This window comes from Botryllus schlosseri, chromosome 9 (assembly GCF_051294905.1).
Source record: "Botryllus schlosseri isolate E-star chromosome 9, Bs_hap1, whole genome shotgun sequence".
In the NCBI taxonomy this organism is placed as follows: Eukaryota; Metazoa; Chordata; class Ascidiacea; order Stolidobranchia; family Styelidae; genus Botryllus; species Botryllus schlosseri.
Window position 1 is genome coordinate 15,216,389 of NC_137244.1, and position 14,571 is coordinate 15,230,959.

General features: G+C 42.0%; 1 protein-coding gene across 2 annotated transcripts in view; it reads right to left on the reverse strand.

The window, feature by feature from the left end:
• Positions 1-14,571, reverse strand: part of LOC145446229 (somatostatin receptor type 5-like) — a 146,802-nt gene that overhangs the window by 95,343 nt on the left and 36,888 nt on the right. The window lies entirely within an intron of this gene.

The window sequence follows — 14,571 nt, forward strand, 5'->3', positions numbered from 1 at the left end:
TGCCGTAAGGCCTGATCAAGATTACCGCGAGGAAATGGGGATTGCCGTCGAAATATATCAAATGTTAAATACATCAAAATATACTCTGTAGCATTTGGGACGCTGGTGGCTAAGAAGGTCATCAATAAATACAGTTCAACTGGCAATGGTGCCGAGGTTAAAGTTAAGCCTAGGCCTGAAGAGTGATATGCCCTGATTGGTAACCTTTTGTTAGTTGCAACTTGCCACCCTCTTAAATCTTGCACTTAGGATACTCAAAATGCTAGGGTGCCGCAAACTATTCATACCATTCAGGGGGTACCATGAGGTCAAAAGGTTGCGAACGGCTGGCCTATAACATGTAAATAAGAGGCATGCACATTTGAACAGCACATACGCACTACATGTTGCATGAAATGGGACAAGCGATTACATAAAAGGTCAGGCGATGAAAATGGTGTGACATGCGAAGGTTAGTGAAGTCCGTATGTCGGTACGTATGTCACCACGTTGTGCAATGTTGGAAAAATTTTGTTTTCTCGCCGTTCAATTAATATCGGGAGGCCGAAAAACGAACAACAGCGATCCGTCCACCGATATGCCCGTGTACTATTTTGAGATTACTGTTACTAAAATTAATTATGTTTGTAAAATAACTAGAACCATATTTTAGTCATTTCAATAGTCTTTTAATCGCTATTATCCATTAGGTTATTTCCTAATACCACTACGTTTAGTCGAAGTCCCTACACCAGGGGTTCTTAAAGTTTGGGGCATGACCTAATTTATACCCGTTGCGAACCATATTTGGCCAAAATATGGTTCGAGGCCGCATCAGAACGATCTTCTACTAATGTAATATTTTTTTGAATTTCTTGCAATAATAAAATTTATTTGCGCTTCGTGCGATCTGCTGTGGATATATAGTCTATATAGTCACTGTGTTTAGTATTATTTAGTATCCAATAAACGAGACATGCAGAAAAGTGGTTAGGACAATATGACTTGATCATTATTATGCGTCGATCTTTGTATTACACAATGTGGTGTAATGTCATGATAAGATTTGCCTGCTTTCTCTGGAAAGCTAAAAATTTAGCTGGTATTATTCGGGCAGCGTATATACCAGTGGTTCCCAACGTGGGCGATTTGGCGGTCTAGGGGGGCGAAAATGACGAAGGGGGCGACAGGGGGGCGAAAATGGACAAAGGGGGGTGGCGAAAATAGCGAAGGGGGCGATAGGGTGGCGATGACGCGTTAAAACGGCTGACCTTTTTTTTTTTTAGTCAACCCACGGAAATTTAGTTACAAAAGTGTGTCAAATTAGACATCGAGCCGAAAATTTGACCTTTTTTTTTAGTCAACTCACGGAAATTTAGTTACAAAAGTGTGTCAAATTAGACATCGAGCCGAAAATTTGACCTTTTTTTTTTAGTCAACCCGCCGGTGATTACAGTTTGTATGCTCAATTTTCGGTACACAAAATTTGGGGGGCGATGATCGGTGTTGACCTTGAAAAGGGGGCGATGGGTCGAAAACGGTTGGGAACCACTGGTATAGACTATAGAGTGAAAGAGCGGGGCCGTAAATACTGCGTAATTTGTTGAAATGAATCTTACTATATTCAAAATTGTGAAATAACTGTATTCCTAGTGTCGCCTAATCATTAGGCCAGTAGTTCTCAACCTTTTTAACATCGCCGCATCCTCTTAAAGCGAAAAATAGTTCGCGGTACCCTGCACAGTCGAATACCCTGAATGGCGAGTGGCGTAGCGTAATGTTACGCTGCACCACTGCAATACAAATGGATTGTGTATAGGCTTCCGACCGAGATCGAATTTAAAATCCATTCATATTTGTTGAAGGTTTATCTATAGGCTCCTCGTCGACATGTGATCTCCGTAAGCGATGTCTTACAAAAAGAGAGAGTATAAACCGTGCTAAGTTAGCATTTCAGGAATCATAATAAGCAATACCGGTCTGGTGTAAAATGACCATGTCGAAATACCATGGACACTAAAAAACCACGAGTACCCCGAGTAAAAGATTTGGCAAGAAGAAGACTAAAAAGAAAAAGAACAAAGGTCATCAACAAATGTCGTGTCACTGCTCAGGTTCTGACGGGGAACTAGAAATAAGGTCAACACCTTCGGTCAAACCTTAAAAAAGGGGTGGTCAATTATTTTTCTTATCGGGCTAAATGAGAAGCAAAAACTACGTTGGCGGGCCGAGTCAAAATTTTAGCTGTACTCTCAAGCGTGTTATTTTTTTTTTAATTGAAATCAGTGAATTAAACTGTCAATAAATGCTGCTAAGTGGATGTGTTGATATTAGGGAATGAGAAAGTGACGATAAATTACTAAAATATAATATTTATTTGCCGTCAAGCCCGTCATATTTCCAAACAATGTTAAACATGATATATTTTTAACTCTCTTTAAACCCGTATCCGCGTTTTTCTATAAAGACATTAAAATGTGCCTCGGATACTTCGAAGCTTATTGCCTTGGTCGCCGAACTTGCTGTCTTTCAAGCAGTGTGCAGCTTGACGAAACAGCCTTGTTGTTGAGCGAAGCTTGCGGTTCTTCTGTGATTCGCCCGCCCTTGACCGAGTACATGTCTTCGTGTTTTTGTCACAAGACCGACTTAAATTATACTCCTTAAACACGGCGACCAGCTAATAAAAAGACGGGTCTACCGCAGACTTCAGTAAACAAATATTTAGTGCTGGCCAAACCATCTTTGAATTTCGACTTTCTTTTTTTGACATGCCCGTTCACGTTCATCCTTTGTGTGTGATAATGACACACAGTAATCACGGGAACTGATTGACTTGTTTTACGAATTGGGGATTTGGAAACGTGTCTCGTAACAATTTGAAGCACAGACCGTGTAATGCGTAATGTAACAATTGCAACAAATAAGGTTTGTTGACTTCTTGTGACTTTTATTGTTACGGCATACTTTGCTACAATGACTTAATTTTGAATCTGGATTATGCATGCGAGGTACGTAGGACGCGTCTGGCATATTAATGGACAGGCGTGAAGGTAAACGGTTCGGTTCATTTATACAGCCTATGGTTTTAGTCTACGCAGCAACATTAAAAAGTAGGTTTATGTTTTGAATTCCAAGCAACTATTCGCGGGCCACTCGGAATAGCTCCGCAGGCCGCACTTCGCCCAAGTCTGCCATCACATCACTGTCAAATTGCCCGAGGGATGACTTCTGTTTAGTTGCCACCTTCCCAAATGCTATATGTATTATGCTATATAATATTATAAGTGGGCGAGTTGGCGTTCCACCGCCACTGACAGTGGAAGCCGCACCCCTGCGTCGCATGTGCTCACAGTGATATTACAAAACAATATCCCAGGAAATGACCCGATCAAGGACGAATTCAAGGAAATGAATGAAAAAGAGCGAGAGAGCCCAAAAAAGATATACATAGAACACTGCTACATCGGAGATTAGGCTGCGGGGGATGCCAGATTGAGAGACCATACTTGGTCGTTTCGTCATTCCCCTATACCTGTTCATTACATCGCATTGTACATTCTGTGTCATGAGCCGGTAAAAACAGAGCGACCGACAATGCCGCATTCATGATTTGGATTCCTTAATTTTTGCTATACGTCGACATTATTTACCACATTTCTAAGCAGCACCCCTGAACAGTCCAATTGGCATACTAGTGTGGCGCGGCATGCCGCTGGAGAACCACTGCATTAGGTCCTAATGACTTCCGAGAGGGTATAGGGATGCTTTTAGTCTACAGGTTTCCAGCGTGCGGGTGAAGGACTATTACACACATGTACTTTGGGGCCTACCCTTTCCGCGCTTGGACACATGAATACAGGGGCAACATACGACTGGGCCAAATGTGGTGCTAAAAATTTCGGGGACGATAAACCGTGGCCCAAAATTACCGTCGCTAGCTGGCAACAACCTTCAATATTATACTATGTCCGGTCGTCGAAATGGTGGGCACGGAATAGTGCTGTCATTTCAATCTGAGCCCGGCAGTATAAATGTAACTCGCATAGGAAAATAATTCACCCTAAATTGAAATCGCGTGCGTCATACATGTTTCCTAGAACTGCGATGCGTACAACTGGCTGTCTGCACCTTCTCTGTTTCATACATGCCCGTGTCCGAACGGAGCTTACTAACATTAAAATGCTTTCATTTCGATGCGTGACGGTCGGGTTGCGAGATGCGAATAAAACTCGAGATTTGGGCCACAGTCCAAAACGTTTAAGAACATGGATCATTTACATTTTCGTAATCAGTCCCGCAGTATGTTTCGATAAATACCGATTTATCAACTTTAGTACATGGGATCCAGCCCAAATATTGCCACCATAAATTTTCAGAACAAGAAGTTTTTGCAACGCAAGAGCAGTGATTCGTTAGATGCGCAGGTGCTTATACAGGTAGGCCTATATATGACACTATACTATCACAGTGTGTCGCTTTTATTTGTAAACGACGCTGCTTGCTTGAAATGCAGGAAGTACATCCTTCCTAGCGTTTGGCAAATGGAATTTCATCGTGTACAGAACATGCGGGTTAGCGCTGTGAACTACCGATTTGTAATAAATATACTATTGTGTCGAAAAGATTTGATAAGGGACGCTCAAAAAGCCTTCGAGTTAAAAGAATTTGTTCTCGCAATAGATGTTTTAATGAAAGCAACCTATATACGCTCGAAGTATACTACATAGTACGTAGTGAGTTATATAGTTCGACTGAAAAGAGGTCACGAGGCTACCATGATAACATATAGGGTTCTCGTTTAAATCAGGCTGAATTAGATCAGTGCGATTTATTTCAAGATTTTACCGCCGATTTGTTATTTTAATTCCACCGCACTGATTTTATTGTTTTTTTGTTTAATGCCAGTTCTACACCCTGACTTGGACTGGGACTTGACTCTGTGGTGATTTGAAAGTGACTCGACTTGACTCTAGTCAAAACTGTGAATGTGAGATGGACTTGTAAGTCAGAACCTTGTGACCTGGTTACAACCCGACCCCCCATCCTATATTCAAATTCAACATGTCCCGGAACGGGTTAATGGCGATTTTAGCGACCCCTTGTTGCCAGTCGCAGGTTAAACTTTTTCAACGATGGGATGGTGGTTCCGAGTCGCGCATGATTGAGTTAATGCGATATGCTGCATTACCTTGATTGGCATGGTCGTCGAATTCATCCCATGTTCTTTTACTGTTTTATTATGAGTAAAACCATAAAAATCATTATATGACATATTACTTCGATTAAAAGCGATTTTAATCAGAGGAAAAATGAATTTTACCAGAACCCTAACAACAGAGCAGGTGTTGATGGAAGTTTCCTTTGGACCAATAGCGCCACCATACATGAATCGTATGTGTTTTATTGTTTTCTTCATATACAGCAGGGGTCGAGAACCTACGGCTCGCGAGCCATATAAGGCTCTTTTGATGATAAAATATCCCTCCGGGGCCTACGATATCGTAGGCCCCGATCCCTCTTTGACGAATTTCCAATTTTGCACTTAAATTCGCATCTTATCCATCAATATTGCCGCAAGGTTTTGATAACTCGTCATATCGCCCGTAATCAATATTCTTGTGGTAGATGAGACGAATCTTTCTAGGGTCAAACCTGCTGATAATTGCTATCAGTCAAACATGAAAATAATTTCTATTATAGCCAAGTACTTTGCTTCAAGTCATTCAGGGGAATAGATCGCACAAATCTAATCCGTTGAGTTCGATAAGAAGTCTTTATACTGGCAAAAACAAAGCTGCTGTCAATATCATATCCAGCATGACAATTTGCTGTATATAAAATTGCACTACTTGTAATCATGGATTTCACAACGCGTTGATTATTCGGAGAGAAAGCAGACATGGCGACGCTTGTATGACAATGCAGTTGTTTAAATCCACATTATCTTCCTGATCATTAGCGGGAAACAAACTCTATTGGAAGTGACAATCCCAATTACAAATTCAAATTACAAACGTAACAAGCCACATTCCAGTTCGTGAAGTACCTCACTCGCACTACCGTTTAAATCTATGTTTGTTGCATGACGTTATGTAACCACCGAATAATATGCGTATTAAAAAGTAATGTTAACCAAATGATTTCAGTTAACAATATTCTCCGTCACCGAAGTTAGCCTATACTATCCGGATTTAGAGTAATCGATTGAACCGTGCAAGACTGCCAATACAGCAATTGAGGCATGGCTCCCTTATCGCATGCTGCACGGTTTCATTGGGAAGACACTTAATTGTGTTGCTGATGAATAAACACGGTAGATTCACATGTTTACTGTTGTCTACATTTCTTGATTTTGCGTAAAACTGTATATGTTAAATGCCGTAAGTTGCGAAAAATTTCATATGGACAACACAGAAATAAAATTCCCGACCCCTGTAGCCAACCCTGATTTGAAATTTCGGAAGAACGCTTCGTTTAGTTACCTTAGTATAGCATTTTGAAATGCTGAAATTGATTTCAGTTTTAACATATTGCTGTTGTTGTTCAAAGTAATCTATTCTCCTGTGCCCAATATCACTATTCCTCAGCAGCTGATACGGCTTCGGCGATGCTAATCATTCCATGGATGACGAATTTGCTAATATGAATGGGCATGGGCAATGGGCATATTGCCTCGACGTGGCCCACCACTGCCAAGACCGAGACGCTTACCAAGCCTCACGAGGAGATAGTTTTCCAGCAAGTACCGTGTCTAGCTAACCCTAATATCGATTCTTTATTGCAGGGGTGACCAAGTTGCGGCAGTAGGAAAATTATGTGACCGTCGACACTTATTTCGATAAGGATGTGTTGGCGACCGCCAATATGCCAATTGAATTGACGATTTGACTCCCTAATTGTGTTTGAATTATTCTTGAAATTTCCATCGCGCTGCACGCGGTTCAACGCGGGTTGATTTTCGATTTTAAAATAGTAGTGTCCTTTGTAATCTTAGCCCCACAGTACAGATGCGAACTGCAGAGAAAATGATGCGCACTATAAAGAAATGCCAATGTGTAGTCGTGATCTCCTCATCACGAAGGAAATTTGTTTCTGGCAGGCCCACGCTTGGACGAATCCAATATCTTTCCACTATACCGACAATCCGGATAGGATGTCAAGAAATTACAGCATGCAACAAAGGGGACTAATAACAATAGGCCCATCCAAAGATGCAGCACAGCATTATTAACTTCTCTAGATTTTCGAAGACACCCCTCGCATGAACTCTACCGGTGAATTTGGTCAGATATTTGATAGTAACATGTGATATACGGTGCTAATATTAATGACGAAACTCAATCAAAAATATGAAAAAAATTTCGCGCTTTACTCGACTAGAAAACGAAGCCCTGTGGTATTTATTATATGACTACTCAAGATTTCGGTGCGCATAGTAGGCCTGCAGGCCAAATGAGTAGAAGTATTTATCCGGAGTTCACCGGCAATTGACATGGACAGTATAACGTGGGTATTTGGTCTCCAGTTAGTTCATTACGACTATACACTGGTATGCGGCCGTATCCAATACATAAGTAATCGAAATGCGGCCGTGAATAGCAAAAAGGTTATCCACCTCTGCTTTAGCTGCTGAATAGTGTTGTCAGGTATCGCGCGCAGCTCATAGCTCAAAATAGAATGAAAGTGATGATCATGATTTTTTGTTGTATTTGTATTTGTTCAATAAATTATTATTTCTTTTGTGGTAACTATGACCGCCGCCCATGTTAGAAAAAACAGCGTTGTACTGACGTAGAGTTATCAAAATGTGGCTGTTAAATTGCGTTGCCTATTTTTATTTTAATATTGAATTCATGCGGCCCACGGCCTCTACGAATTTTGAAAAGTGGCCCGCGGCCAGTCTTGAGTTGACGACCCCTGCTATAAGGTCACTCGCGCCACGACAGTAAATTCACTAATCATCAGTGACGTCGTCTTTGTAATATTTCGGGCGACTTCCATGCTCGCGCATCGGTCACTCTCATTTGTCATGCGCCTGATAGAGGTCAGTGGTTCTTAAAGTGAAAGCATCTAAAGGGGGGCGCCAAGCTGTGGTCAACTCAAATAATTTTCGCGTTGTGCGCGATATACCTCCAATTCATAGTTATTGCTCTTTGTATAGTCCTAATTTCATATCTCATAACCATAGATTCCATGCCCTCAAACTAGCCGATGGAATTGCTAGCTGATATGACGATAAGGGGCGCAAAATTTATCGCTATCATAAATGGGGGCGTGTCTAAAAAAGTTTGAGTACCACTGCGTTAGATAATCCTCACTGTCGACTTTTGGGCGCTGCTCACTTTCACTTTGGACTTTTTGAAACACCGGGTCAGTGAAGTCAGCGATGAGGATCCTAGATAAATCTCCAACACTAAGGTAGAAGTTCTGGAGTCGACCTCGATCGGACTCGAACCCGCAACCCATTGGTGTTGCAGCTGTGGATTATGCCACTACGCCATCTCGCCACAGTGGCGCAGTTGGTTGGGACGCCACCGTCACCGCCACGATACCAATGGAAGTGCGTTCTAACCCTGGTTATGCCTATCTCGTCTGTGGGAGAGATCTATCTGTTGTGCGCCTCGTCGCTGACTTCACTGACCCGGTGTTTCAAAAAGTCCAGAGTGAAGTTGAGCCGAGCCTAAAAGCCGGCAGTGAAGATCAGCTAACAGTGGTTCTAGCAGTGGTTCTCAAACTTTTTCAGACACGCCCCCTCCCTTTATGATAGTGATAAATTTCGCCCCCTCTGTCGTCATATCAGCTAGCAATCCCTACGAATAGTTTGTGGGTGTGGAAAGGATGGTTATGAAATATGAAATTAGGACTATACAAAGAGCAATAACTATGAATTGGAGGTATATCGCGCACAACGCGAAAAAAAATGAGTTGACCGCAGCTTTCGGTCCCCGCACAGACGCTTTCACTTTGAGAACCACTATGACCTATCAGGCGCATGACAAATGACATTAACCGATGCGCGAACATGAAAGTCGCCCGAAATATTACAAAGACGACGTCACTGATGATTAGTGAATTTGCTGTCGTGGCGCGAATGACCTTATGGGCAATAATCTCCACTGTTGCATGTGTATACTGTTGTATATGGATAAAACAATAAAACACATACGATTCATGTATGGTGGCGCTATTGGTCAAAATTAAACTTCCATCAACACCTGCTCTGTTGTTAGGGTTCTGGTAAAAATCATTTTGCCTCTGATTAAAATCGCTTTTATTCGAAGTAATATTTCAAATAATGATTTTTATGGTTTTTACTCATAATAAAACAGTAAAAGAACATGGAATGAATTCGGCGACCATGCCAGTCAAGGTAATGTAGTAAATCGCACCAACTCAATAATGCGCGACTCGGAACCACCATCACATCGTTGAAAAAGTTTAACCTGACTGGTAATAAGAGATCGCTAGAATCGCCATTATCCCGTTCCGAGACATGTTGAGTATAGGACTGGCGGTCGGGTTGTAACCAGGTCACAAGGTTCTGAGTTACAAATCAATCTCACTTTCACAGTTTTAACTATAGAGTCAAGTCGAGTCACTTTCAAATCATCACAGAGTCAAGTTCCAGTCCAAGTCAGGGTGTAGAACTGGCATTGTATTTTTGTGGTCGCATAAATTGTATACATTAATGTACATATTTGAATTTTCCATTTCATTTGTACAGTTTTGATTTCAATATTATGTGATACTCCAATACCTGACTAGAAGCCTTAACTCGATTCAGAATCGAATCCCTCAGGTACCCGATTTCGATCAGCCCTAATGTTGAGTGAAATCGGAATCATCCGTAACACTAGCATATGTATCTTGAGTATATCATTGATGATATCTGGAGTGGTCTCTGGATGCGAAAAACTATGTCCGGTTTATGTGTAATGCACAATGAACATGGATGTCCAATAATAAACCACACTCGCGCATCTCTCCAGAAAATAAAACAGCCGCAAAAAATATCATAAAAATTAGCGCGGTGGAATTGAAATGAAAAATCGGGGTTAAAATCCTGAAATAATCGCACTGATCTAATTCAGCCTGATTTTAACCAGAACCCTATATGTTGTCATACCAGCCTCGTGACCTCTGTCCATATGCACTACCGACTACGCACTAGTAGTATACCACGACCGCATAGGTTGCTTTCATCAAGACATCCATTGCGAGAACAAATTCTTTTAACTCGAAAGCTTTTGGGGTGACCCTTATCACGATTTCTCGACACAATAGTATATTTACACCTTGGCTGGGCAACCTATAAAATCACTCTGAAAAATTGATCAAATCGGCATAGTTCATAGCGCTAAGCTGTACACAATCAATTCGCATTTGATAAACGCTCGGAAGGATGTACTTCCTGCATTTCAGGCAAGCAGCGTCGTTCACAAATAAAAGCGCCACTGTGATAGCATAGTGTCATATACTTGTATAAGCACATGCACATCTCACGAATCACTTCTCTTGCGTCGCAACATCTTCTTGTTCTGGCAATTTATGGCGGCAATATTTGGGCTGGATCCCGAGTGCGAAAGTTGATAAAACTGGCATTAATCGAAACATACTGCGGGACTGATTACAAAATATAAAGGATCCATGTACTTAAATATTTTGGACTGTGGCCCAAATCTTGAGTTTTATTGGCATCTCGCAACCCGAGCGTCACGCATCGAAATGAAAGCATTTTAATGTTAGTAAGCTCCGTTCGGACGTGCGCATGTATGAAATAGAGAAGGTGAAGACAACCAGTTGTACGCATCGCAGTTCTATGAAGCATGTATGACGCACGCGATATTAATTTAGGGTAAATTATTTTCCTTTGCGAGTTACATTTATACTGCGGGGCTCAGATTGAAATGACGGCACTATTTCGTTCCCCCCATTTCGACGACCGGACATACTAATAGTGACGGTTGTTGCCAGCTAGCGACGGTAATTTTGGTCCAAGGTTTATCGACCCCAAAAATTTTGGCACCACACTTTTCCTAGTCGCGTGTTGCCCATGTATTCATTAGGGCTCTTCAAAAATGACTTTTTTACTCAAGTCGTACTGGCTACTTGATAAAATTGTTAGGTTACCTAATTTAAGCGTACACACAAAATTTGGTTCAATTCCAGCCAGTAACCGCTTTGCTACAGGAGAAGAATGTTTCTGTTTATTATATAAAAATAAATATTAAAAAATTTGAAAATTTTCTGTTCACCCCATGAAAGTGTTAGGCTGTCTATAGAAACGATGCTCACCAAATTTGGTTCAATTCCAACCAGTGGAAGCGGAGTTATTGCCGTCGAAAAATTTTGATTTGAATAAAATAGTATTTACTGTGACCGATTCTTTGTTTATTTATTATAGTTGTGCTCACCGTAAATACTATTTTATTCAAATCGAAATTTTTCGACGGCAGTAACTCCGCTTCCACTGGTTGGAATTGAACCAAATTTGATGAGGATCGTTTCTATAGACAGTCTAACACTTTCATTAGGTGAACAGAAAATTTTCAAATTTTTTATTATTTATTTTTAGATAATAAATAGAAAGTTTCTTCTCCTGTAGCAAAGCGGTTACTGGCTGGAATTGAACCAAATTTTGTGTGTAGGCTTAAATTAGGTAACCTAACAATTTTATCAAGTAGCCAGTACGATTTGAGAAAAAAAGTCATTTTTGAAGAGCCCTACTCATGCGTCTAAGCGCGGAAAGATTAGGCTTCAAAGTACATGTGTGTAATAGCCCTTCACCCGCACGCTGGAAACCTGTAGACTAGGGATGGTGTGAACGTGAGGTTCACGTTCGCGTTCTGTGTATGAACCTCAGAAATTTAGGTTCCCGTTCACAGACGAACCTTGGTGGGTTCTCCAGACCTCCTACCTTAGTGTTGGAGGTTTATCTAGGCTCCTCCTCGCCATCTCATCCGTGCAAACGGTGTCTTGTAAAATCCTAGAAGTGGGCCGTGCTATACAAGTTGGCAGCAACGAAACAAAAATGAAAAATATTGGCCTTACCCGGCGTAAATGACGATACAGTAGTCGACAAACACCATGAATACCACAAACAATAACAACTGCGCCACTCGCTTCCGCGAATTGTGTGTGGGATTTGGATATATTTCCGAGAGCGCTACAGTCATGTCATTGCAGGTACAGCACGTATACAGTCCTATACACCTTCCGGCCTCCACCGTATAGGAGGAGCGACGCACATTTTACGCTAATGCGCCAGGCCAGGGATAGTGGTACTTGCGTTCTTTTTTCAAGATTTTAACTAATTTAGGTAAGTGCGAAACTCGGTTGTTTGACTTTAGTTTCCTCGATAACCGGACCTCGTGAACACAGCTCTTGGTGTTTCCTGCGCTGGCTTCTTCGAAGTCATTACATTGTCTACTGGTAGAATGCATGTTAATGGACGCTGTGAACATTGTGTTTCTCTAACTCAGTGGTTCCCAAACGGTGGGGAATTCAATGGTTTCTGGTGGGAAATAGACGCATTTGTTCAAAATTATATACGGGAGTCTACATCAGTGGTTCTTAACCTTGCCCACAGCGCCCCCCAGGGGGCGCTGGCGACTTTGAAGGGGGGCGGAAGCGCTCAGGGGGCGATATGGGGGGCGCTGGGCTCAGGGGGGCGGTATGGGGGGCGCTGGAGAAAAATGGCTTCGCAGTAGATGATGTGGTGATAGGACTTATCCTTAATGAGTATTCAGGGAAAATTAACAACGAAAACTTCGCTACATATAGGTTTGATTGTCCATGGGCGCCTAAATGACTGACACCGAATGTTCCTGTCTTGGCAATCTGAACCCCAGAAGACGAATTCCATCTGGCAGGGAAAAATTATATGTCAGTGAGGAAATACCAATCTGAAATTGGTGCGTCTTTTAGTTTAGTACGATTGGGCGACAGGGATATTCCTGTTGGGTGATATCCTCGTTGAGCGATTCTATATTTTTTGATATTGCAGACAGGGGGTCACGAAATAACATCATGCAACGAAGTCATACCAACGGGCTCGCCCGCCCGAACATGTTTAATTATTAGTAACGGGCCCTACAGTTTTCAAGAAACCTCACAATGTTCGCTTCAAGTTTTGATGAGTCTGCGCACACTCAACAACTCACTGCGCTGACCCTTGGATAACAGTGCGTAACGACTAAAAAAAGGTAATAACTTCGGATTTCTTGTGCGCAACGTAGATTTCCTGTGCGCAGAGACCGTGTCAGCACTGCGCACGGGCGCAGCTTAGAGGGAACATTGCACCTCACTCAGCTCTACCGGTAAATGTGTTTACATGAGCAGAGAGAGCATAAAAATTGATCTCAATTTACATGCAATTCCCGATGATATTGACCAATTTAATCATTAATTAGTGAAATTTTTCGCGCTTCGCGCGACTAGGCGAGCATAGCTGCCTCAGTAAATGGACACCCAATGTAGATACCTAATAGGCTATCAGCCAATAGCGGACAGCCTAATGGAGGTCTGGGAGTGAAGTCTCCCGGAACTTTGGTTTATCACCCGATGGGGGCCCTGGACCAACGTTTTTTGTTTGGAGGGGGGCTGACGAAGTGCTGTTACGGCCCTGGTAACGAATAATTGTACCTGCGGGCACGCCCGAATATGTTTAATTATTAATTACGTGCCCTTTATTTTCCTATACAACAGCTCACTCAGTGCTACTGGTAAATCTGATTACGTGGGCTGAGAGGATAAAAAGTTTATAGCGAGTTATATATGTAATTACTACCTTTCCATTCATGCATTATAGAAAATTTTGGTACCTTGGGCGACCAGGCCACACAAACTTTGCTGACCATCAAAATCACGATATGGGGCTCGTGGGGGCGAAGCCCTCAGAGGTTCAGTTTATCACGCTATGGGTGCGCAAGGCAATCGTTTTAGGGGGGTTGACGAAGTGCTATTACGGCCCTCCCTCTTACTCATTGTCTTTATTACATTCCTTACAATATGAAGTTGGGGGGGCGCTGGAGCACGATAATTTTTGAAAGGGGGCGCTGGAAGAAAAAAGGTTAAGAACCACTGGTCTACATATTCAAGGAGACACATGCGCAATTATACCGTTACCAGTTAACTGCTCTGGAATGTATATATCGAAAATTATATTGCGTGTAGTTCACAAAACCTCATTTTTAACTCTAGATGGACAATCATGGCGTCACAAACGCATCCAGCACGACTAGTTTGACGTGAAATAACGCTTTCGCGAAATTTTGGCCGTTATTGGTATCGGTTCACAATATGTTTTAAGTTGCAGTTATAGGCGATTGTCTTGCGTACTGGTGTGGTTGGGTGTCGTGTGTAGTCAAACCAGCAAATAGCTACTCTGTGATGAAAAAAGTGTTGGGTAGTGGGGAACAGGAGCGTAACTTCCGCACCCAAAACCCCCCAATTGGGGGGGCGAGCTCGAAGGGACCCAAAATTATATCGTGAATTAAAATAAATTATAGAGTATTTTTTTGGAAATTTATGCCACTTTTTCAAAAAATTTTCGCGCTTCGTGCGCGATTCAATATTGCCGAATATATCGAT